The following is a 23,238-nucleotide window of genomic DNA, read 5'->3' as shown; positions in this document are numbered from 1 at the left end:
CTGGTAACATGTTATGGCTACAGAGTGCTCTATTATACTTTCAAGGGCAAGAAAAGGCTGTATGTGAGGCTGCCAAATCAAATTTTTGCCAACATGGTCCAGGCTAATGAGAAGGTTTGTAAATTATAGTTCAGTGGATGAGATGTGGAGGACAAGGAATATCATGTCCAGCCAGCAAATAGAATCACTGGGCATCACTTGCGTTTTTACTAACGTTAAAAACGTTAGTGATGCCCAGTGATTATATGTATATGTATATGTATATGTATATATGTATGTGTATATGTATATGTATATATGTATATATTATACATATACACACATATATGTATATATATATATACACATATATATGTATATATATGTATACACACACACACTGGTGTGTATATATACACACACACATTTGTATGTATATACATGCACACACTGGTGTGTATATATATACACACATACACTGGTGTGTATACATATATACACACACATTTGTATGTACAGATACATATACTTGTATATATGTGTATATGTATATATACTGGTGTGTATATATATACACACATACACACACATATTTGTATGTATATATACATATACTTGTACATATGTATATATACATATTTGGATGATCTTAGCCAAAGTAGTCAAGAATTTAAGCATTTATAGAGTAACATTTTATTAATTCCTGGAACTAGATCAAGTGTTACTTAAACTGATAACTAATGCAATGTTTTATATAATACAGATGATCAATAAATTGTTGCTTAATGAAAGAATATGTATCTACAAAAATAATTAGACAAATATATTGGAGAACTATAATTACGGGCAGCTTCACCATTTGAGTCTACTTCCTGCCCCACTTCATCCCCACAGAAAAGTTTAGAATTTTCCACATATTCTGATACGATTTAATTTTAACTAGTCCTAACACTTATCAGCTCATTTTTCAACTGATTAATGGACATAAACCAATTTTAATTTCCAAATCTATCTTTTCCCTCTTTTGGAAGTTTTGTATGCATTTGCTTTGGAGGCAAACAAGAGAAGAAATTTTAAAAATCATAGCTCTTTGAGTCTTTAAGTGTTTTTCAAGTCATAAAGTCATTTAGTTTCAGAGAGTTTTCTATTTTCTAGCTGAAAGAAGGCCACTTTAAGGATCCCTATATAAAATCTCCTAGAAGTGCCTGGTTAGAAAATTAAAGCAGAAGAAGAATTGATTTCTTTGTTATAGTCTTCATAATTGTTTAATCAGGAACAATGCAAAAAATTAATTTCTTAAAATTTTTACATGACATTTTCTATGTATTTTCATTAAAAAGTATAAAGTATTTTTGTAATGGATCAAAATTTAAGAAAATTTAATTCATTTTATTAAACTATGTTTTTTCTTTAATAAAAATAATCATGATGATTAAGAAAATAGAAAACATTAAAGTTAAAATAAAGCCAATAATATTACACACTATCAAGCTTAAAACACCATTATGAAAATTATGAAGATATTAATTTTAGATTTAGGGAATGGTAATTGCTTGGGCTTTGCCTGCACATCAGTAGCAATGATAGTCAGATACAAATTTAGATTTAAGTTAACTCCTCTTTTCCTGCAGGTCCTTTCTCCTGTATAATTATATCATTAAAAATAAATGAATTAAACATCTTAATATATATGGAATTACTCTGCAGTATCTACAAGAAGCACACTCCCTATTTTCAATAAGAAGTTGAGTTGAAAAGAAAAGAATGCAACCTGTTCAATTATTTTGTAAAATGCAGTTAGTAAAACCTTTAGTGTTGCTTTTTGTTTTTAATTCATTTTTTTGTTAGTTGGTTCTTTTTGTGGTGTTCACTATGATGCGTTTTGTGTGACTGGAAATTAGTGGTAACAATGGAATAGACAAAAAGACAGGGGAGTAAAGAATGAAGGGACCAGAAGAAAAAAAAAAACTATGAGACTTTTCGTGTGCTATGTTCTAGAGATCAGTACAGAATACTGTGGAGTTTGGTTCTAGGTGGAGTCACCTCTGCCTATTGGAGTCAGGAATGGTATCCACAGGAAAAAAAAGTATCTGAAAAATGTCCAAACCAATCTACAGATTCAGTGCAATACCTATCAAAATCCCAATTTTCTGTTTTTACAGAAAAAGAAAAAACAATTTCAAAATTCTTATGGGACCACCAATGACCACCAATAGCTAAAGCAATTGTGAGAAAGAAGGAAAGGGCTGGAGGCCTCACACTTCTTGATTTCAAAATACATTACGATGCTGCAGTAATCAAAAGAGTATATGTTGTCATAAAGATGGACATATCACCCAGTGGAACAGAATGTAGAACCCAGAAATAAATCCACATATATATGGTCAACTGATCTTTGACAAGAGAGCCAAAAATACACAATGTGGAAAGGCTTTTCTCTTCAACAAATGGTCTGGGAAACATGCAAAAGAATGACAAATTACCCTTCTATTATACACAAAATCAACTCAAATGGATTAGAAACTTAAACCTAAGACCTGAAACTGTAAAACTCCAAGAAAAACATAGAAAAAAACTTTATGACTTTGTCTTGGCAGTCACCATCAACAAAAACAAAAACAACATGAGACTACATCAAACTAAAGAGCTCCTACACAGAAAACAATCAACAGAGTGAAAGGGCAATTTATGAAATGAAAGAAAATATCTGTGAACCATATAGCTGATGAGGTGTTAATCTCTCAAATGTATAAGGAACTTCTATAATTCAATAGCAAAAACCTAATAGCCTGATTTAAAAATGGGCTAAGGTTTAGAATAGACATTTCCCGAAAGAAGATAAAAATGGCCAAAAAGTATAAGAAAAAATGCTCAGTGTTACAAATCTTTAGGAAAATGCAAATAAAAACCACGATGAGATTTTACTTCACACCTGTCCAGATGGATACCATCAAAAAAAAAAAAAAAAAAGACAAAAAGTTTTGATGAGGATGTGGAAAAATAGGAATGCCTGTACACTGTTGATGGAAATGCAAAATAGTGAATATGCTACAGAAAATACTATGAAGAGTCCTCAAAAAATTAAAAATAGAACTTCCATATATATGATACAGCTATCCCACTTCTGGATATTTATCCAAAAGAGTTGAAACCAGGATCTTAAAGAGATACCAGCAGTCTTATATTCATTGCAGCACTATTCACAAAAGCCAAGATGTGGAAATAACCTGAATGTCCATTGACAGATGAATAGATACAGAATATGTGATATATACATTGAAATATCATCAGCTTTGGAAAGGAAAGACATCCTATAATATGCAATGACATGATGAACCTGGAGGACATTGGCTAAGTGAAATAAGCCAGTCACAGAAAGACCAATACTGCATTATTCCACTTATATGAAGTATCCAAAATAGTCAGATTCATAGAATCAAATAATGAAATGGTGTTTGCCAGGGAATAGCAGGAGGGGGAAGTGGAGAGTTATGAATCAATAGGCATAAGGTTTCAGTCAAGCAAGATGAATGAGCTCTAGAGAGCTGCTGTACAACATTATACCTAGAGTCAACAATATTGTATTGTCCATTTTGAATTTGTTAAGAGGTAGGTCTCATGTTAAGAGTTTTTACCACAATAAAATAGAATAGTGTTGGAAATAAATGCTTGGTGCCACAAAGAAAAAATTAGCACTGAGACAAGGGATCTTTCAGCAACACATTTTTTGCTTCATGGACCGCAGGAAGGGTACTCTCACTAGCCATGGTGCCACAAGAGTACAACGAACAAAGGAAAACAGACAAATTTATCGCTTATGCATTTGGGGTTGTCCTTACTGCTGTGTCTGATCTCCAGTGGAGCCAGACCTCACAATTTAAACTAAAACCCATTTGGCTAATAACTTAAAACTTTTTTAAACAGGTAAACCAATAGAAAGCAGGGACATGCCTGTGAGCACGTCCAGCACAGATATCTTGGTTAAAGTACAGGGACGTAGAATGTACTACGTGCCTGTAAGCATGGCATGTTTAACAGCTACGTAGGACAGGGCTTAACAAAGAATTAATAGCACACTTATTCTTTAACAAGAAAGGAAACTTTAAAAAGGAACTTTTCTATTTCCCACGATAATAAAATAAAATGTACCTGAGATGAGGCTTGCAGTACTGTATAAGGAACAGATGTTTGCCCACAGAGGAGAGTGAAGATGGAGAGAATGTTACAGACAGGCCGCAGCCTGCTTTGGGACCTAGAAGTGAGTAAATAGGCTACCTAGAGGATATGCAGACAGCTGGGCCTGGGGAGAGTGTGCCGGGGATGCATTGAGGGTCGTTGGGAGGTGAGGCTGTAAGGCAGGCTGTGGCAGACCATCACAAGCCCTTTATATACCTGCAAGAGACTTCCAGGTTTATGGTTTGTCTGATATTAGGGGTTACTGAAGAGTTTTGTGTAAGACATGGGATCAAGTGTTTGTGACATGATAAAATATTCATTTTAGAAAGGTCATTTCTGAGGTGGTGGAGAGTATCGAAGCAAGCCTGTCTTGAAGAAGAGACAACCCAGTAAGTATGTTAGTCAACATAAGCTAGGTTTTGATGTGGTAACAAACAAGGCTTAAATCTCAGTGGCTTCACACAACAGGCAGGCACTCCTCACTTTTTCTGGATGCCCTACAGAAGACAGCAAGAGGTGAGGTGGGTGTGTTCCACAGTGTCACTCAGGGATTCAAGCTCTGCCATCTTTTGAATGCACCATCTTCAACACACTACCCTTTTAGTCACCACATTAGGGGAGAGACAACTGCAAGGGTTTGCACTGGCTCCTTTATGCTTCATAATAGAAGTAAAACATGCCCTTTCTTCTTGTAGTCACAGCCAATTCTGTGGCTTTTCCCTAACCACAGGAGGCTGGGAAATGGGGTTGGTGGGGGGAAGCAGATGGGTGCTTAGTGAACACCATAGTCTCTGCCATAGTAATTTCAGGTAGTTAGATGGAAGCTATGGGAAGCAGGAGAGGAGATCACCAGCTTTGAGTGGTTTTAAGATGGCAGAAACGACAGGCCACGGGGACTGAGGCAATTTGGTGGGGGTGAGAGATGGGTGGCACAGGGTGATTGCTGGGTACTCACTGGTGGCATCATACTCAGCTTAGTGAGCAAAACTGGCACAAGAGTAGGTGTGGGGTAGGGATAAGGCTCATCTTGATCAGCACTGCTATCTGCGAAGCCTAGTTAAACATGTCCACTAGGAACTGCAAGTCGGGAGTGCAAAATAGAGTCAGGCCTAGCTATTGATATTTGGACATCATCACCCAGTTAAAGGTAGAGGTCGAAAACGTGTAGGTGAATGATTCTCCTAGAAGAGAGCATATATAATAAGATTAGGTGGGTGTTTAAAAAGTTGAATTGTCTATGTGGTGTGGATCCAGAGTCATCACACCCAGATGGATTGAAGGAATAGAGGGTCAGAAGGTCTGCTTCCACAAGTTTGTAATTAACTGGTTTTTGATGTATGGTTGCAGAGGCTAGAGACACACTGAGAGATTTATTGAGTGCAATATTTATTTGACATCCAAAGAAGTAAGACAAGTCTTCCTATGAACTCTTGCAGAGACTTACTTTAGATAGCAAAGAACAGCTTGACACTACAGATTATTAGACACCACAAGAGTTTATTAAGTAAAATGGATGGAAGCATTGATTCTACATCTTAAATATATCTCTTCGGTCCAGTGATTGTCAAACTGTTTCTCAGAGAGGTCTCAGGAGCTGCTGCAGGATGCCAGTGGTCGGTGCAGAGCAGAGTGACTCACATCTTCCACCTCTTCCTCCATCAGTTCTGCAGTTACTGGTTTTATATTGTAATGTTTCACATAAGATTTCACTGGAGAAAAAATTCTGCACCACAAAAACAAAAACTTTCCTTTCTATCTCCAATGTTAAAAAGCCTTGCACCGAGGCTTTCATTTCCTGCTTGGATCATTGTATTTTTCTTCTCTGGGGTCTGTCTCCCTACCTCTGGTCTCATCCCTTTGTCATCCACCCTCCACATGGTTCCCAAAGTGATCATTCTCGAACGCAAATCCAATTCTGATGGCTTCTGGGGCATTTATTGACTTCCTGTCACAGTTTGTAGAAAGTTAAACTCTGAAGAATGGCTCCTAGAAAGCACTTTAGGATTTGGCCTTCACTTACCTTCCTCCAGCCCTTTTCAGGATGTCCCCATTTGGTCCTTGTGCCTCAGCCATAAACAACAACTTGTACTTGCAGTGCCCTGAAGGTCTAGAAGGCCTTCTGTTTAGTGAATTCAACCTCTCAGCTGCAGCTTCAGCATAATCTTGCCTTAGGAGATGCCCAGCTTCCACTAGTTCACTTAGAAGTCCTCCTCTGGGGCTCCCATCATGAAGCATGTGTACCCCTCTGACAGCACATTGCCCAAGTATTGTGCTAATTGATATTTAGTTTATCTCCCTACTGGATAATCAGCAATTGCCTTCAGGAAAGGGGCTGGCTCATCAGCTCTGTCTCCTCAGACCTCAGCTCTGCACTTGACCCTCTATTGTGTTGTTAAATGACATGAATGAATGTCCTCCTTTCTGGAAATCATTAAAATAATAGATTTTTATTTGTTTGATTCATTCAAAAAGCTTTGGTCTATGAGTAGAGACTAAATGGCTTCTTAAAATTTTGTCTATATTGTTTTTGATGTTTTTTGTTTTTTAACACCTTTAGAATTTCATAGCCCTTGTAAATATACTTAAAAGTAACATTTCAGAATATTTGAAATACTTTTTGACTATTTAAAACAAATAAAATATGAAATATGGTAAAGATATAAAACAATAATTTGGGTAAAAATTCTTTCTTTAATAGAAAATATCACTGCAGTCTTCCTGTTTCAAATGTCCTAAAGCATTACATTTTATTTTTGCAGCAACTCCACACACATTTGTTCTTGGTGTTTGCTTCCTACAAGATACAGTTAAAATTCCTTAGCCTGGTTTCCAGAGCCTCTGTAATCTGACCCTAAATGACTTTCTCAACTACATTACACACTAATGTTTAACACATTTTTTTTCCTTTATTTAAACCTTTTCCCCTCATATTTCTATTTATCCTTCTTGGCCTTTGGTGAATGTTTTCAATCGGAGGATTTGTACCTTCTGATTTCTGGAAATGTCTCTACCATTATATCTTAGCATATTGTTCATTTGCTCTTTGTTTGCTTATGTCTTTGGACTTCCTCTGAGGCAGAGACTAGAGCATTTATGATTCCTAATTCTGTTTTAGATCCTCCACTGCTTTATTTTTATCCTCCATGTCACAGAGATGTTCTGTTTCATCTTCTAACTCATCTTCAAGCATGCTTTGTTTTCTATAATCCATTTGCTAAACTTTCTAAGAAGATTTAATGACTGTACTTATACTTGACTTTTAAGAGCTTGTTTCATAACTCGCTGTTTTCATTTTACAGATGCCATTTCTCCCTTTATATTTTAATCACTGTAAACATACTTATTGTCAGCTCTATTTCATGTTGTTATACTCTTGTTAGTTCCTCATGTCCTGTAAGCTGTCTTTCATGATGCTGAGTGTCCTATTTTTTGTAATTCTGTTTTATTTTGCTTATGAGTTTACTTCAGAAGGAAGCATCTTTTCTGAAGATCCAGACAACCACCTGGGGTGGTTTCCACTGGTCTGCCTGTCAGCACCTTCAAGATGCACTGATACTGAATTATTTTTTGTGTTAATTTTTCAGCCTGGAATTCTGAGTGCATTGGTCATGAGAAGTCTGTTCCCACTCCCACATGTAGTTCAGTCTTGGGGTTCTCATCTCTCTCGAAGACTCCTTTTTTACCCACGGGGTGGGGCTATTGGCTCATTTCCAGCAGTTACGTTGGGTATGCAGGCAGAGATGATCTGGTTCCTTCAAGGTTAGTGCAGTGCTTTCTAGTGTTCTGATTTTGCACAGGAAGCCCAGTTCCTATTCCTGCTATGAACTTATTTTCCTGGCCATCTTCTGGTCTTGAAAAGCCATGAAAATCCCAGGCTTTGAGACCTGTCATCTCTCGTCTCACTTAGTTCCAGATGCATTGTCATGTGCCCTCCATGTTCTAGCGTTTGGAGATTTCCTTTCTTGCTTTTGTGTTCTGCTATATAGTTAATATGTAAAAAACACTTTAATACCTATTTCTAAATGTCTGGAAACGTTGTGTTCAATTCAATCATATCCTGTTATTTCTTGACTGTCTGAATATATTTGTTTCTCGTGTTCTCTCTATTTTGAATAATCTCTCAAATGCTCTCTGCCTTTTGCAATTTCACTCATTCTTCCAGGACTTGAGGAGTTGCTGAAGGTAAGCTCTTCAATGCTTTTTGCCTCCAGGGGCCAAATTAACCCCTAGAAAGGTTCTTTTATGAACTCCTTTGACATCCATTTTATACTTAATCATTTTCTGTTATAATTGCTTTATGGCTATTGTTTGTTTTCTTGTGAAATTATAAAATCTTTGAAATTTGGGGCCATTCTTAAGCTTCTTGAATTTCTCCATCCGTTCTCACAACAAATTCTTCCTAATGGAAGGAAAACAGAAATGAAAGACACACTAGAATAGAATAATTTTACATGTCTTAGATTTTATTTAAGAGGATACAAGCATCTAGGAAAACAAAATTTAAACAGATTTTGTTTTCCTTTATATTTTGCTTACTCATTTTATTTAGGATTCATGAATTTATAAGGCCAGAGAGATTTCATACAAGATCTTAGGTTACTGAAGGAAAACTGAAAAATTTCATGTCAAACAGTATAAAATTAATATGACAGATGCAATCCTAGAAAATGTGTTTCCTAAGATTCCTAAATTAGCTACTTTATGGGTGTCTGCTTAGTATTTGGTCCTGGGTAAATGAATAAACAAGCAGCTTCTTCTGAGAACTACTTTCATGGGGAAACGTTTCTGAGTTCCAGTTCATGCGAGCCTAGGAAGGTATGGGATGCAAATTGCATTTCAACACTGAACCAGCCAATCAATCCTTGAACACTTTTGAAGTCTTTGGCTTTGCCTGTGAACATGGGAACACCCAAGCACACCTTCAAATTAAAAATAAACATACTGTTCTAAAGAGTCGTAGATGTGTAATTTGGTAGAAATTTAAGGGATGTCTTTTTATAGCAACAAAATCTATAAAGAAAATAAAATTCAGGTAAGATTATGTCTTTTCCAGTCATAAAGGTGTATGCAAATGACATTTAACTTGAAATTCAAGTACTTTGGGCATATCATATCCGTTCCCTGACCCAACCCCATAATTTCTTAGTAACAACGCATAGTGCAATTTTTTTTCAGTTCTAGCCAGATTTTTATAATCTATTGGATGGATATTACATTGATAAAAATAATAGCTAACACTTATTGTATGATTGCCTTATGTCAAGTTGTGTTCTTATAATTTTCTAATATGTTGATATGATTTGGCTCTGTGTCCTCACTCAAATCTCGTCTTTAATTGTAATCCCTAAGTGCTGTGGGAGGGACCTGATGGGAGGTGATTGGATTGGATCATGGGAGTAGTTTCCCCCATGTGGTTCTTGTGAAAGCGAGGGAGTTCTTACGAGATCTGATAGTTATAAAAGTGGCATTTTCCCCTGTGTGCTTTCCCTCATCTGCCACCATGTAAGACATGCTTTGCTTCCTTCCCTTTCTGCCATGATTGTAAGTTTCCTGAGGCCTCCCCAGCCATGTGGAACTGTGAGTCAATTAAACCTCTTTCCTTCATAAATTACCCAGTCTCAGGTATTCTTTATAACAGTGTAAAAATGAACGAATACATAATCTAATACCCAGATAACCCTATGGTGTTGCTGCTATTCTCCCATTTGCAGATGGGGAACACTGAGATAAAGGAGAGTTAATTTACCAAAGTCCAAAGAGTAGTCTTCAACTACTGTGAAATTTCTGTAGGTCTCCTTTATATTCATGTTTCTACTTTAGAAGATATATAGATAGATATATATACTTGTCTATAGATATATATACTTGTCTATATATCTAGCTATATGTCTTCTAAAATAGAAATATATACTTGTCTATGTATTTATCTATATGTCTTCTAGATATACATGTCTTCTAAAATAGAAACATGAATATATATATCTATATATATAGAAACATATATGTCTTCTAAAGTGTGTGTATGTGTGTATGTGTGTGTATATATATATATGTGTGTGTGTGTATATGTATGTATATATTTGTCCAGTGTTCTCTTGGGGAATTTATATTTTATTGAGATGAGAAGAAAACATAGCTGTGTTGGTTAACTTACCACAACCTTGTTGCTGCCTAAACTCAACCACTTCCTATTGTGTCATGGTTTGATTATAAATTTCCTCTAAGCCTCTTTTTCTGGACACTCATTTATCACCGCTAATCCTACACACAAAAAGTTGGATACTGGCCACTCTGAAAGTTGACAATCTAATATGGATTAAATGTAAAAATAAAACTAGTGACTCCAAAACTCACCACTAGCTGGTTCATCATGCCTGTGTATTTTTACATAATCTGATGCCCAGTCCACACACTTTAGTCCACACTCTAACCCAACTCATCTTCTTGGAAACCTGACACCTATTGTTGGCTATCTAGTTACACATTGCAAATTATCTTATGTGTCTGGAGCCCCTGTTTGCATTTTTTTTTACTTAAATCTTGACAAGCAAAAGAAAAAGAATGAAGTTTGGAAACCATCACTTCTAAAAACCTTGTGTTTTATTAATTAGAACAGACTTATTTAAGGGAAAGATATAATCAATATTTTTCCTCCTGTTTTCAATAAGTGCCTAGATATTAGATTTTATATTTATTTAAAACAATGTTTTAAACTTGGAAGAATTTTGAGTAAGAAAATAAATTAGGTGAATAGAAATAAACCTTTTAAAATTAATGCTCTTCACTACAGAATGCATTACTGGGAAAGGTTTTAAAAACTTCGCTAGAGGTCCTTCTAGTTTTTTTCACCTGTATTCCTCAAGATGGGGTAGTCAAGGACAAACTGATTACTATTTTAAGCTTCCTTCCAAATTTCTGTTGCTGTTATGTATGATTCTATTCCAAATGGAAACTTGGCCTTTCCAATATGTATTTTAAAAATGAAGAGACTTTCTGATTCCTATGAATAAAAATACTCCATGCTGATGGAAAAATTAAGAATCTTGGTGACAAACTGCTTTATTCAAACTCTTAGACAATAAAATAAGCAAGACAGTAAATTGTAGCAAAATTCCAACATTTCAATAAACTAGATTCACCTTGAGGAGTTTATAAAACTACAGATTTCTACCTTTTCCCAATCTACTCTTTCTTCCCATCCCGAGAATGTGAAATTAACTGGTTTGGGTGAGCTTGATCTAATACATTTTACTAAATATGTACATTTATTATTTGTAGCCTATATTATAATATAAATATAGTGATGGAATAAAATATAAACATAGTATAAATAAAGTATATTCATTATATCATTATTTAAGGTTCAAGATCAGTGTCCACAAAGGCATTTTTTTATTTTATTAAAAAAAATTTTTTTTGTACTTTAGGTTCTGGGGTACATGTGCAGATCATGCAGGATTGTTGCATAGGTACATACATGGCAATGTGGTTTGCTGCCTCCATCCACCTGTCACCTATATCTGGCATTTCTTCCCATGTTATCCTCCCCAACCTTCCTACCCTCTGCTGTTCCTACCCTCTGCTGTACCTCCCCTATACCCCACCAACAGACTCCAGTGTGTGATGCCCCCTCCCTGTGTCCATGTGTTCTCATTGTTCAACACTCGCCTAAGAGTGAGAACATGTGGTGTTTGATTTTCTGTTCTTATCAGTTTGCTGAGAATGATGGTTTCCAGATTCATCCATGTCCCTACAAAGAACATGAACTCTTCATTTTTTTATGGCTGCATAGTATTCCATGGTGTATATGTGCCACATTTTCCTTGTCCAGTCTATCATCAATGGGCATTTGGGTTGGTTTCAAGTATTTGCTATTGTAAACAGTGCTGCAATGAAGATACATGTGCATGTGTCTTTGTAATAGAACGATTTACAATCCCACAAAGGCATTTTATTTAGTTGCTCTTTGCTAATGCCAGATAATTTAATGCAAAAGAAGTGGTTGTATAAGAAGAAAGGAAAATGAGGACTAATGTTCCTCTTTATATTTTCTATCTATCTATTTTCACAAAAATTGCAAATAGCTAAAGGTGGTCATTTTACCTCAAATTCCCAATCAGGTTAGGAAGTTTTTTGTCTAAATTTCCTGATTCTAAGTGAGAGACTGAAAATACAAATGAACAATGACCAGACTGTGTATGGTAACTGAACCCTGACTCACAATCTCTGTGGCCACCAGCCCAGAAAGCAAAACCCCAACTTCTATAGTCTTCAGCCTAGAGTGGTCAGGAGGACTTGGTCAATGACTGCCAGCTTTCCTGTTTTTTTTTTTTTTCATCTGCTCTCAACTCAGAACCAATGAGAGAAAGCCAAATATGTTCATTCCCCTTCTCTAAACAATCACTTAGGATGCCCCACTACCCACTTCTAGTTAGTGCACTTCCGGCTTCCCTGTGTCAACAAGCTCCAAACAGGGCACACCTGAAGCCTTTTTTTTTCCCTGTGGAACTTTTCCATTCTTATCTGTCTTTGAGTCCCTGTCAAACACAGGTGATGGTGGCTGACTCTCTTGCTATAGCAAGCTCTGAATCAGTAGCTTCTGTTTGTTCTTATTTGGTGTTCATTCAGTTCCACATAAATAAAAATGGGAAAAAATAAATTATCCTTGCAAATGCAAAGTTGGTTATATATACATAACAAGGTTATTCGTACCAATTTACACAACTTCGGAAAATGAGAGGAGAAAGCAGATACTGTCACTAAGGCAAATGTTCAAAAGGGCAATAATCACAGTGACAAGAGGAATGCCAAGAACTTTTATTTTCAGTAAATATGGTTACACAGTCAAGAGTATTGAGGACCTGAGAATGGGAAGCCATTGCTTTGGCTTCTGTGATTCCACCAACGCTTGCCTGAATTCTCTTGAATCAATGAATAAGGAGTGGAAGACCAAAAGCAGGAAAGGGAGGAGCAGGTAGTAAAGGGGGTAACTTTCAGAAGGCTGTACAGTGGTCCCTTGATATCCACAGGGGATTGGTTCCAGGACCACCCCATATACCCAAATCCATGCATACTTAAGTATTGCTATCGGGACTATAGAATCCAGGTATATGAAAAGCAAAATGTGTATGTGTGTGTATATATATATGTCCACAGACTTTTTCAAACAAAAGCAGATCAAAAATACAGTATACTGCATTTTATATATACTATATATAGATATACTATTCTATGTATATTCTATATAGTATATAATAACTCTTGAACTGGGAAAACATTAAATTACAATGTAATTTTAATGCTTTGTAACAGTTTAGTTACTAATATTGAAGTTGAGAGAAGGAAGTTCTCTCTTGTGGGCAATATAGAATGCTCTAAAACTTGAATCCAAATGTACATTCTTGCCATCACTCAAATAATGTGAGTGTGTAACATTTATGATATATTGAAGAGGCAAAACCCTAGTTTTTTATACTGTAGACCTGTTTTGTTGATGTTGTTTTAGTTTTGAGAAGGCAAGATTTTAAGAAAATTTAATTCTAAAAGCATTATTGAGTATTTACTATTTGCAGTTCATTGCACTTGGTAATGAACTGGAGAGAGATGCAGAAACTCTTTTCTCCACAAATTCTTCAAAAAAACTTCCATTATAATTAGGTGACAATCTATGCAGCTAATTGTTTACACCAATTCACTGATAATTTATAGTTGCAATATGGTGTCATAAAAGGAGTCATGAAACTTTGACTTTGTTTACTCTTTCTCTGTAGTTTTCTCTGTAAGATATGTACTGCAAATGCAAACTAACATCAAATAAATAACTCATCTTTTAAAAATTATGCATTATCTAATACTTTCCACAACTCTGATATTTAAAATACTTCCATTATGACTAGCTAATTGCATAAATTCAACAATTAATTATATTCTAATGATCTAGAAGAATCTTTATCAAAAATGAAACTTGTAGACATTGGGGAGGAATTAAGGCATATTAATGCATTTTCTATATCAATCAAGTACTTTTAGTGTAAATGTCTTGTCAAGTAAACTAAAACATTAAGTAGAGGAATTTGGTATCATTGTGGGAAAAATAATCTCATCGATTCTCAAATTTGGCTGCCATTTGGAGCCATTTGAGAAATTTTTGAAAAGCAAGACACAGGGATTCTAATTTACTTGGTCTGCAGTGTGGCCCTTGCCAGGTGATACTAACATGTGGCATAGAGTGAGAACCATCATTATAGAATCTAGACTCTAGCTTATTACTGCTTCATGATTATACTTCTCCTCCAGCTCTTGGGCCTCTTCCTGATTTCATAGGTTTGTTGAACAGTTTTTTTTTGTTGTTGTTGTTGTTTGTTGTTTTAATGTTAACTTGTTTTCCCAAGTAGGTATTCTTCCTGGAAAGAGAGACTACTCACTATAAATGATTAATTGACTTCCTAGTCAAATCAGTCCTTGATGAGTCTAAGCAGTGGGAAGTAGACATATCTCACCTCCCCAGTTTGATCAGCCTGGGATAGGCATGCCATCCATCATTAGGATAACAGACCTATGGAGCTAGCAGGCCAACCCTAGAAACAAAAGAGGCAACAGCTATATTCAGGTCATTTACAGTTTGTCAATTTGCTTCCCCCTAAATTACTACACTGCTTGTTTCTTCATTGGTTTATACGCCTGCTTATTCATGTCCCTCAATCAGTTTTTCCTCAATCCTGGGTACACAACAGCATCACCTGGGGAGCATTTTAGATGCCTCATGCCTAATAACATCAGTTTCTGGGGGTAGGACCTAGTTATCAGTGTTCTTTAAAGCTCCTCAGAAGACACTGTGAACCATTGTCTTAGGCTGTAGTGCTCTCAATATTTACATAAGACATTCATGAATCTGCATTTTCTTTAGTTGGTATTATGGAGCTACAGACCAGCTCTGACCCAAGCTAATTTATATAATGGCAGATAGATACTATTAAAAACCTAAAAACATTTTTAATAGAACTTTTGCTAATGTACTTGCAGAGCCCTTATACTTTCAGCCAGGGGCTCTTGTAGGCACTGTACATAGATTGACTTATTTACTCTAGCCACATCTTACAGATGAGAAAATTTCTCAATGTTACACACTTAGTCAGTGTTTGGGCCAAGATTCAAATTAGGCTCTCTGGCTCCAGAGTCACCAGTTAATCACAGGTGACCAGCGATGTGACTGTTACAACTACCAGATGTAATTAGATAGGTGATATTCTTACACTTCCATTTTACAAGAAAAGAATCAAGGTACAGAGAAAGTGTCCTAGGTTCACACAGCTAGTAAGTGGTAGAGTTGGGATTTGAACTCAAAAAGTCCCACCCTAAGACAATGTTCTGTTAATAATCTAGCCTTTTTTCCCCTACAAATATTCAACTGATACAGCTTTCCATACATTTATATTACTGCACATTGGAATTGAATATTGCAAGTTTCATATGCACTTTTGAATTTGTTCTTAATGTTTTACCCAGAATTTCGTTTTTAAAAAACAGAAATAAAACTTGGGTGGATTTTTCACTGTACTACAACTGACTGCACTGGAGAAGCAATTACTACAGAGATGCTACAGCTGCTTTCTTGATATTAGCCTATGGTTTAAAATGTCTTTGATTTGTAAATATGTTAGGTACCACAGGTCCATCACAATGATATGCAGAAAGAAGTGCATGATATGCACTCAAAATATTTATGTGCCTGAAAATCCTTTTAATTTTCTTTCTTAGTTTGGTATGTCCTTAATTTTATATTAAAAATACAGATTTCTTCCAGCTATTGGACATTGTCCCACTTCAAACTTTTAAAAACAAATTAATCAGAATTTTATGGTAATTACTATGTAAATAGGACAAATATATCCCAGTTCTTTGGCAAGCAGCCTTGACAATGGAAACAGTTTCACATTGTGGATTTCAATCAATGTAACAAAGTTACTGAGCACAATCTGAAAATGAATCAATTCTAGATTGCAGGAGGTTTTTAAAAGTTTCTTGCTTCTCACATTTTAATATAAAAATATTCCCAGGCTATTGTTAAAATGCAAACATCTTATTTGGGAGGCTTTATGTGAGATGCTGGACTTTTATTTCTAGTAAGGTCTCAAGTGAGATGGTCTGCTGCTGGTCTGTGAACCACACTTTGAGTGGCAAGGACACAGTGCTGGTATACTGGTTATTCAAAGGAGGAAAACTAAGCCCTGGCTTATAGTGTTTGCTAGTTTCCATGATATAAATGCTCCCGCAATGACCACGTTCAAGCTACCAACATGTCATTGAAAATGGAGTTGGGAAGAGACATTCAGCACACTGCCCGCAATTAGCTCTCCAACCAGGTACAAGTCAGTCCCAGCACACCACTGACCTACGTAAGCCTAAGCGCACACACCTTCAAGATTCCACAACATAGCTGTTTCACTCTGCAAAGAATTTCAGGAGGTGAGGGAGAATAAGAGTGTCATAGGAGAAAATGACAAGATTAATTACAAAGTTTTCAGAATACGTGCAATATAATCTAGTTCCAAGGCTATAGGTTGATGAAAGGGCATGTTTAAGAAGTTAAAAGACGTGTGGCCGGAGACTTTGGGGGAAGATCTGAACCAGGTTTTGACTGTGATGGGTTTGGATGAGTGGGAAGGGAGAACACTCAGAAAAGGAAGTGGGATACACACTAGCAAAAAGTCTGATGCTAAACAAGAGTGAAGGAAACCTTGGAATTCCTAAAGAGTTGAGAGTAGGGTCATTGGTCCCACAGAATGTGGGCAACCTATTTTCACAAATGTTTTATTCTCTGGCATGTTTGAGGAATAACATATTCAGATTAATCAAACATTCAGGTTAACAGACAGTTGACATATGTACCAAAAAAAGATGCCAATGTTTAAAGTAATAAAATATATTGGAGTACACAGAACCTAATTTCTTTCTTCTTTGACGAAGAAAGGACTTCGAGATCTGCCATGTCTCAGAGCCATGGCTTTGAGCACCTTTGGTCCCTGCTGGTGGGGTTCTGTGATGGAGCCTGCAAAGTTTTGTTTGTATTGTCCTGTAAGAAGGGTATGCTCTCAAGCCTTTCTCCAGGGCTGTAGAATGAGAGCATCCTAAGAAACTAACTCTCTTGGAGAGAATTTCTAAGTGGGAGAAATGCTTTCCCTTATAGTGCATTGAGTGCTTAAGAGCCCAAACTCATTTCCGCATCTGAAACTGGGGTGATAATACCAATCTCATATGGTTTTGATAATTATTAAATGGAACTTGGTTAAGAAATATTGGTGCTCAACATTTGAATGAGCACTACAAATTAGTGTGGGCCTTGTAGCCAAACATACACCGTTACTAATTTTTAAATCAGAATTGCTTAACACCCACTGATTTTCTATAAGGCCATAAACCCCATGTGAACTGTGGACAGGATGAGGCTGCGGGGAGAAAGTATTGTCTGGTCTCTAAGCCTGCAGAGCTAAGGTTTCCGCATTCTGCACACATCTTTGAAAGAACCTATGACCACCTGTGCACAATGTTTAAATGCCTAGGAACCTTCCCTTGCTACCAAGGCAAAGGCTTACCTAGACCCTCTGACAGTTCCCTCAGTCAGCAACTATATAAGAGAATCTTCTTACATTTCCGAAATCTGAATAGAGGTTTATTTTGAAGAAAAAAAAAAAAACCTTTTCCCTCCTGTCTCTTGAAATAAATGTACTATTTCATTTTCTTCATTTGTACTATGTTAAGAACCAGTAAAGGGAACTTAAGGTCAATCTGTCTCTCAGGTTGAGTAACTCTAAGCTATAAGCTCCAGAATCTTGTCTTTGTCTCTGATTCCAAATGGGCTTGTGGGGAAAAGTGATATAACCATGAGATCACTGTGTTCTTTTAGATGATTTCCTGTTTCCTGTGTATTTAAATACACAGGGAATAATCCCGCTATTAAAATGAGACCCTGTATGTGTGTATGGGCAGAAGTTCAATGAAAAAGGAAGAAAAATATGCTTGCTGAATACCAGATGTAGAATGCATAAATCCTGTCAGAACAAGTGGGGAATAGCTTTTATGGCTGACTTGCAAGAAACCTAAGGGAATTGGGAAATCAGATAGGCATGTGTCAAGCAGACTTATTTAAATCATCCACTTCCTCAGCAAAATAAAAGTTTGAGAGGGTTCTGCTTCCTTTTGTGGTTTGAAATTACAGTTGTAGGCCTCAGAAGTCCTGCTTGATTGAGGGCTTCCAAGCAAAGACGTTATATGACCCAGTTCAGGCGCCTGACAACACTGGGGGCACCCAATGCCTCTCCCTGAGGTCTCCAACCTTGCCTTGTTTGTACTTTGTGTCCTTTGTCATCTAAGAAGCAAATTGTGGTGCAGCTGACCACTGCTTTATGGCCCTCTAGCTTGTCCCTGATAAAAGGCTTTTGCATCTGAAAGAGAAAAATGCCCACTGGCTTCCTTCTTAGACCACTGCTGTAGATCCTGAGTGCAAGCCTTAGCTTTGCAGGCTTGGAGACCAGGGGATGCTTTCTCCCTGCAGCCTCATTCTGTCCACAGTTCACACAGGGTTTATGGCTTTATAGACAATCAGTCTGTGCTAAGCAATTCTGATTTAAAAACTAATTGGCCAGGCGTGGTGGCTCACGCCTAATAATCCCAGCACTTTTGGGAGGCCAAGGAGGGCGGATCACCTGAGGTCAGGAGTTCGAGACCAGCCTGGCCAACATGGTGAAACCCTGCCTCTACTAAAAATACAAAAATTAGCCAAGTGTGGTGGTGTGTGCCTGTAGTCCCAGCTACATGGGAGGCTGAGGCAGGTGAATCACTTGAACCTGGGAGGCAGAGGTTGCAGTGAGCTGAGATCACGCCACTGCATTCCAGCCTGGGTGACAGAGCGAGACTGTGTCTCAAACACAAAAACAAAACGACAACCAAAAAAAACCTAGTAATCTGTGTATGTTTGACTACAAGGCCCACATGAATTTGTAGTGAGAGATAAAACTGGATCCCAATCATTTCCAGGTATGAAATTCTAACAGGCAAGTTTTTCAGGAGGCTACCTTATAGTTCAGTAGGTTACTGGTGTGTATAGATACAAAGCAAAGGTATTTAAGTACAAACCATTTCCTTTAAGGTGTGGTAGCTCCCTAAATTGTTCTTCTCAGGATATTTCTGTTTTCAAGTGTCCCATTAAATGTATTATTTTTATATACAGTAGAATTTTTTAAAAGTATGCTGACACAGAAAGATCATAGGCTTTGCAGACCCAGGTTTAAATCATTCCAAATCTATCACTTGCTAATGTGTGAACTTCAGCACGTTACTGTACCTCTCTCAGACTCATTTCCTTATCTTCTTGCTGAGAATGTGTGTGCAAAAAGTGTTAATGTGGAATCTAGCATGGTGTCTAGCTCTTTGTTAAACCCTGACAAATTCTTATTCCTCTCCATTTATCTGTCCATCTGTATTAGTTCGTTTTCATGCTGCTGATAAAGACATACCCCAAAACTGGGAACAAAAAGAGGTTTAATTAAACTTACGTGGACATGGCTGGGGAGGCCTCAGAATTATGGCAAGAGACAAAAGGCACTTTTTTTTTTTCGAGATGGAGTCTCACTCTGTCGCCCAGGCTGGAGTGTAGTGGCATGATCTCAGCTCACTGCAACCTCCGTCTCCCAGGTTTAAGCAATTCTCCTGCCTCAGACTCCCGAGTAGCTGGTATTACAAGTGCTGGCCACCATGCCTGGCTGATTTTTGTATTTTTAGTAGAGGTGGGGTTTCACCATATTGGCCAGGCTGGTCTGGCACTCCTGACTTCAGGAGGCCTTGGCCTCCTAAAATGCTGGGGTTACAGGCATGAGTCACTGTGCCTGGCCCAAAAGGCATGTTTTTTGTGTGAGACAAGGTCGCCCTCTGTCACCTAGGCTGGAGCACAGTGATGCAATCTCCACTCACTGCAATCTCTGCCTACTGGGTTCAAGTGATTAACTTGCCTCAGCCTCCTGAGTAGCTGGGATACAGGTGCCCACCATCACACCCAGCTAATTTTTTGTATTTTAGCAGAGACAAGGTTTCACCATGTTGCCCAAGGTGGTCTTGAAATCCTGAGCTCAGGCAATCCGCCCGTCTCAGCCTCCCAAAGTGCTGGGATTACAGGCACACACAACTGCGTCCAGCCCCAAAAGGCACTTACATGGCGGCAGCAAGAGAAAAATTAGGGAGAAGCAAAAGCGGAAACTCCTGATAAGCCCATCTGATCTCATGAGACATATTCATGACCACGAGAACAGTATAGGGGAAACTGCCCCCATGATTCAGTTATCTCCCACCAGGTCCCTCCCACAACATGTGGGAATTATGGGAGTACAATTCAAGAGAAGATTTGGGTGGGGACACAGAGCCAAGCCATATCACTATCCATCCATCCATTCATTTATTCCTTCACTAAATGCCTGTTGAACACCTTTTATGTGCCAACCACTATGTTAGTTAGTGGAGGCACAGACAAGTGTGAGAGGTGAGCTCAGTTGATGGCATTTAGGTGGGTCTGTATCTGGGCTCTCTATGCTTCTCCATTGATCTATTTGTCTATTTTTTTTTCTTTTTTGCCAAAGACTTCCTTAATCTTTAACAATGTAATTCCAGTAAGAGAAAAAGAAGTTTCAGAAGTAATACTACCAAATCATGGGGTGGGATTGTGGGGGTGGTGAGTGAGTTCAGGAAAAAGACAGAGAGAAAGAGAGAGAGAGAAAGAATGAAGGACATATAAGGTAAAGTGTTGAATGTTACATGCTCTGTTGACTGTGGGCCCCAGGATGTATATGATGGAATTTACTGAAAGAGAATTTGCACATTTATAAAAAGGATGCAGTTTTAGAAAATAGCTAGTTATGCTAGCATCTTGTTTCTTCATCGATACTGCAGTGTTACATAAGCACTGAATCCTCCCACATTTACAGCTCTTATCTAAAAGCCAGAGTGTGTACCACCTGGGTTGAGAGGAAGATGAAATGAAATTGGGGAAGTAAATGGTGGAAAGCATCCTGAAAGAAACCAACTATATATGTTCAAGTCAGCAGGTTCTGAATTATTTAGCAATTTGAGAAATGTGTAAGGGATGTTCTGACATTTTTTTTCTCTCATTTTCTCCCTGTTCTGCCAGGCCTATAGCAAATCTACCACCTTTGTTGACCGCTTCTTCTTCCCCCACTTATTGCTATAGAAGCTACCTGAGCTCATTGTCCCTGGAGATGGACCAAATAGAAGAACAAGCAGTGCCTATGTGGTGAGCTTCAAGAGGTATCTGTTCTCTGGGGAGTGGGTGGGTGGTAAAGCAAAGGTGGCAGATGTGTATATTAGCTATCCCTTGCTGTATGATTAATTACACACAAAACTAAACTATATGTAAACTAAAACTTCACAGCTTACAATAGCAAATATTTATTATCTCACACAGTTTTTGAGAGTCAGGAATCTAAAAATGGCTTAGTTAGTTTGGTTCTGGCTCAAGGTTCTCTGTGGAGTGACAGCCAAGATGTCATCTGGGACTACTATCATTTAAAGGCTCAGTTGGGGCTGGGAGCTGAGCTTCCAAGATGGCTCACTTATAGAACTGTTGGTGGGAGGCTTCAGTTCTTCTCCACATGGAACTTTCCTTGTACCATGGAACTGGCTTCCCTCAGAGTGAAAGACCCAAGAGAGAGAGACTAAGACAGAAGCTGCAATATTTTTATGACCTAGTCTTGGAGGTGACATACTGTCATTTCTACCATATTTTATTCATTAGAAGCAAGTCATTAAGTCCAGCCCACACTCAAGGTGAGAGGATTTAAGCTGAACCTCTTGAAAACATGGTATCAAAGTATTTATGGACATTTAAAAAACTACCACAATACATTTAGATAAACTTCACAAGATGTAGACATGGGCTGAGACAGAATATTGGATAATATCTCATTCTTCAAATAGCAGCCTCAGATGTAATATAAAATCTGAGTTCAGAAATCAAGTAGGAAAAGGGCTTGTTGGAGAAAACTTATCAAGGATGTTACTTCATTTATCCACTTATTCTGAGCCACAGCATAATATGCTGTGGTCCAAATTACACAGGACCAACTATGTGTCCTGTGTAATTTGGGTACCTCTGCTCAGTAATAGCTGAACAGATTTTACCCTATTTTTAGAATAGTTAATATGTTCATGTGGCACAAAATTTAAAAGGTATAAAAGTTTTTGGTTAAAAAATAAGATTCACTCCTTTTCTTTTTTTCAGATTCTTGGAATGCGATTACATTTACTGATTTCTCATGTAGCCTTACAAAGTATTCTATGATATACAAACTTATATGCACACATATTTTTTCTTTCCCACAAATAATATAAAATACTATATGCATTGTTTTATTCTTGGCTTTTTTTCAATAAACAGTGTATCTTCAAGGACTTCTACAATAGCACATACAGACCTGCTTTGTCTTTTTCATGGCTGCCTAGTACTGCATTATATTTATTTGAGCAGTCATATGTTAACAGATGACATTAGGTTGTTTCCAGTCTTTTGTTACTATGGACAAAGCAGCAATGACTATCTCTGCAATTTATCATTTCTCACACAGGAGTAGAATTCTTGTTCATTTGCAACATTGACAGATACTGACAAATTTCTTCCCAAAAGGGCTTACCATTTTTCTCTGACTGCAGTATGAATGCCTTTTTCTTCAAACCCTTGGCAATACAATAGGTTACCCGCTTTTTGATATTTGCCAATTCTGTAGGCACAAAATGGTCTTCAATTGTAGTTTTAATTTTTATTACTCTTATTATGAATGAGGTTGGGCCTCTTTTTATATGCTTAAAGTCATCTGTATTTGCTTTACTATGAACTATTTGTTCTTAATCTTTGCCCACATTTACATTGAGTTGGTGGGTTTTTTTTTTTTTCCGATTAGTAGGAGTTCTTTAGGATTAAAGAAATTAGTTCTTCTTAAGAACGGGTATACATGGACAGACAGAGTGGAATAACAGACATTGGAGATTCTAAAAGGTGGAGATAAAATACTGCTTACTGGTTAT

General features: G+C 37.3%; 1 long non-coding RNA gene across 1 annotated transcript; it reads left to right on the top strand.

The window, feature by feature from the left end:
- The first annotated feature begins 4,484 nt into the window (after nt 1-4,484).
- Nucleotides 4,485-22,569, top strand: LOC105732356 (uncharacterized). Its single transcript, XR_001110958.2, has 2 exons — nt 4,485-4,544; nt 21,337-22,569. It is a non-coding gene; the product is annotated as an uncharacterized LOC105732356 (long non-coding RNA).
- Nucleotides 22,570-23,238: the final 669 nt, after the last annotated feature.

This window comes from Aotus nancymaae, unplaced genomic scaffold (assembly GCF_030222135.1).
Source record: "Aotus nancymaae isolate 86718 unplaced genomic scaffold, 86718_ANA_hifiasm-v0.15.2.pri h1tg000040l, whole genome shotgun sequence".
Classification (NCBI taxonomy): domain Eukaryota; kingdom Metazoa; phylum Chordata; class Mammalia; order Primates; family Aotidae; genus Aotus; species Aotus nancymaae.
This window is presented reverse-complemented; position numbering and strand designations above follow the sequence as displayed.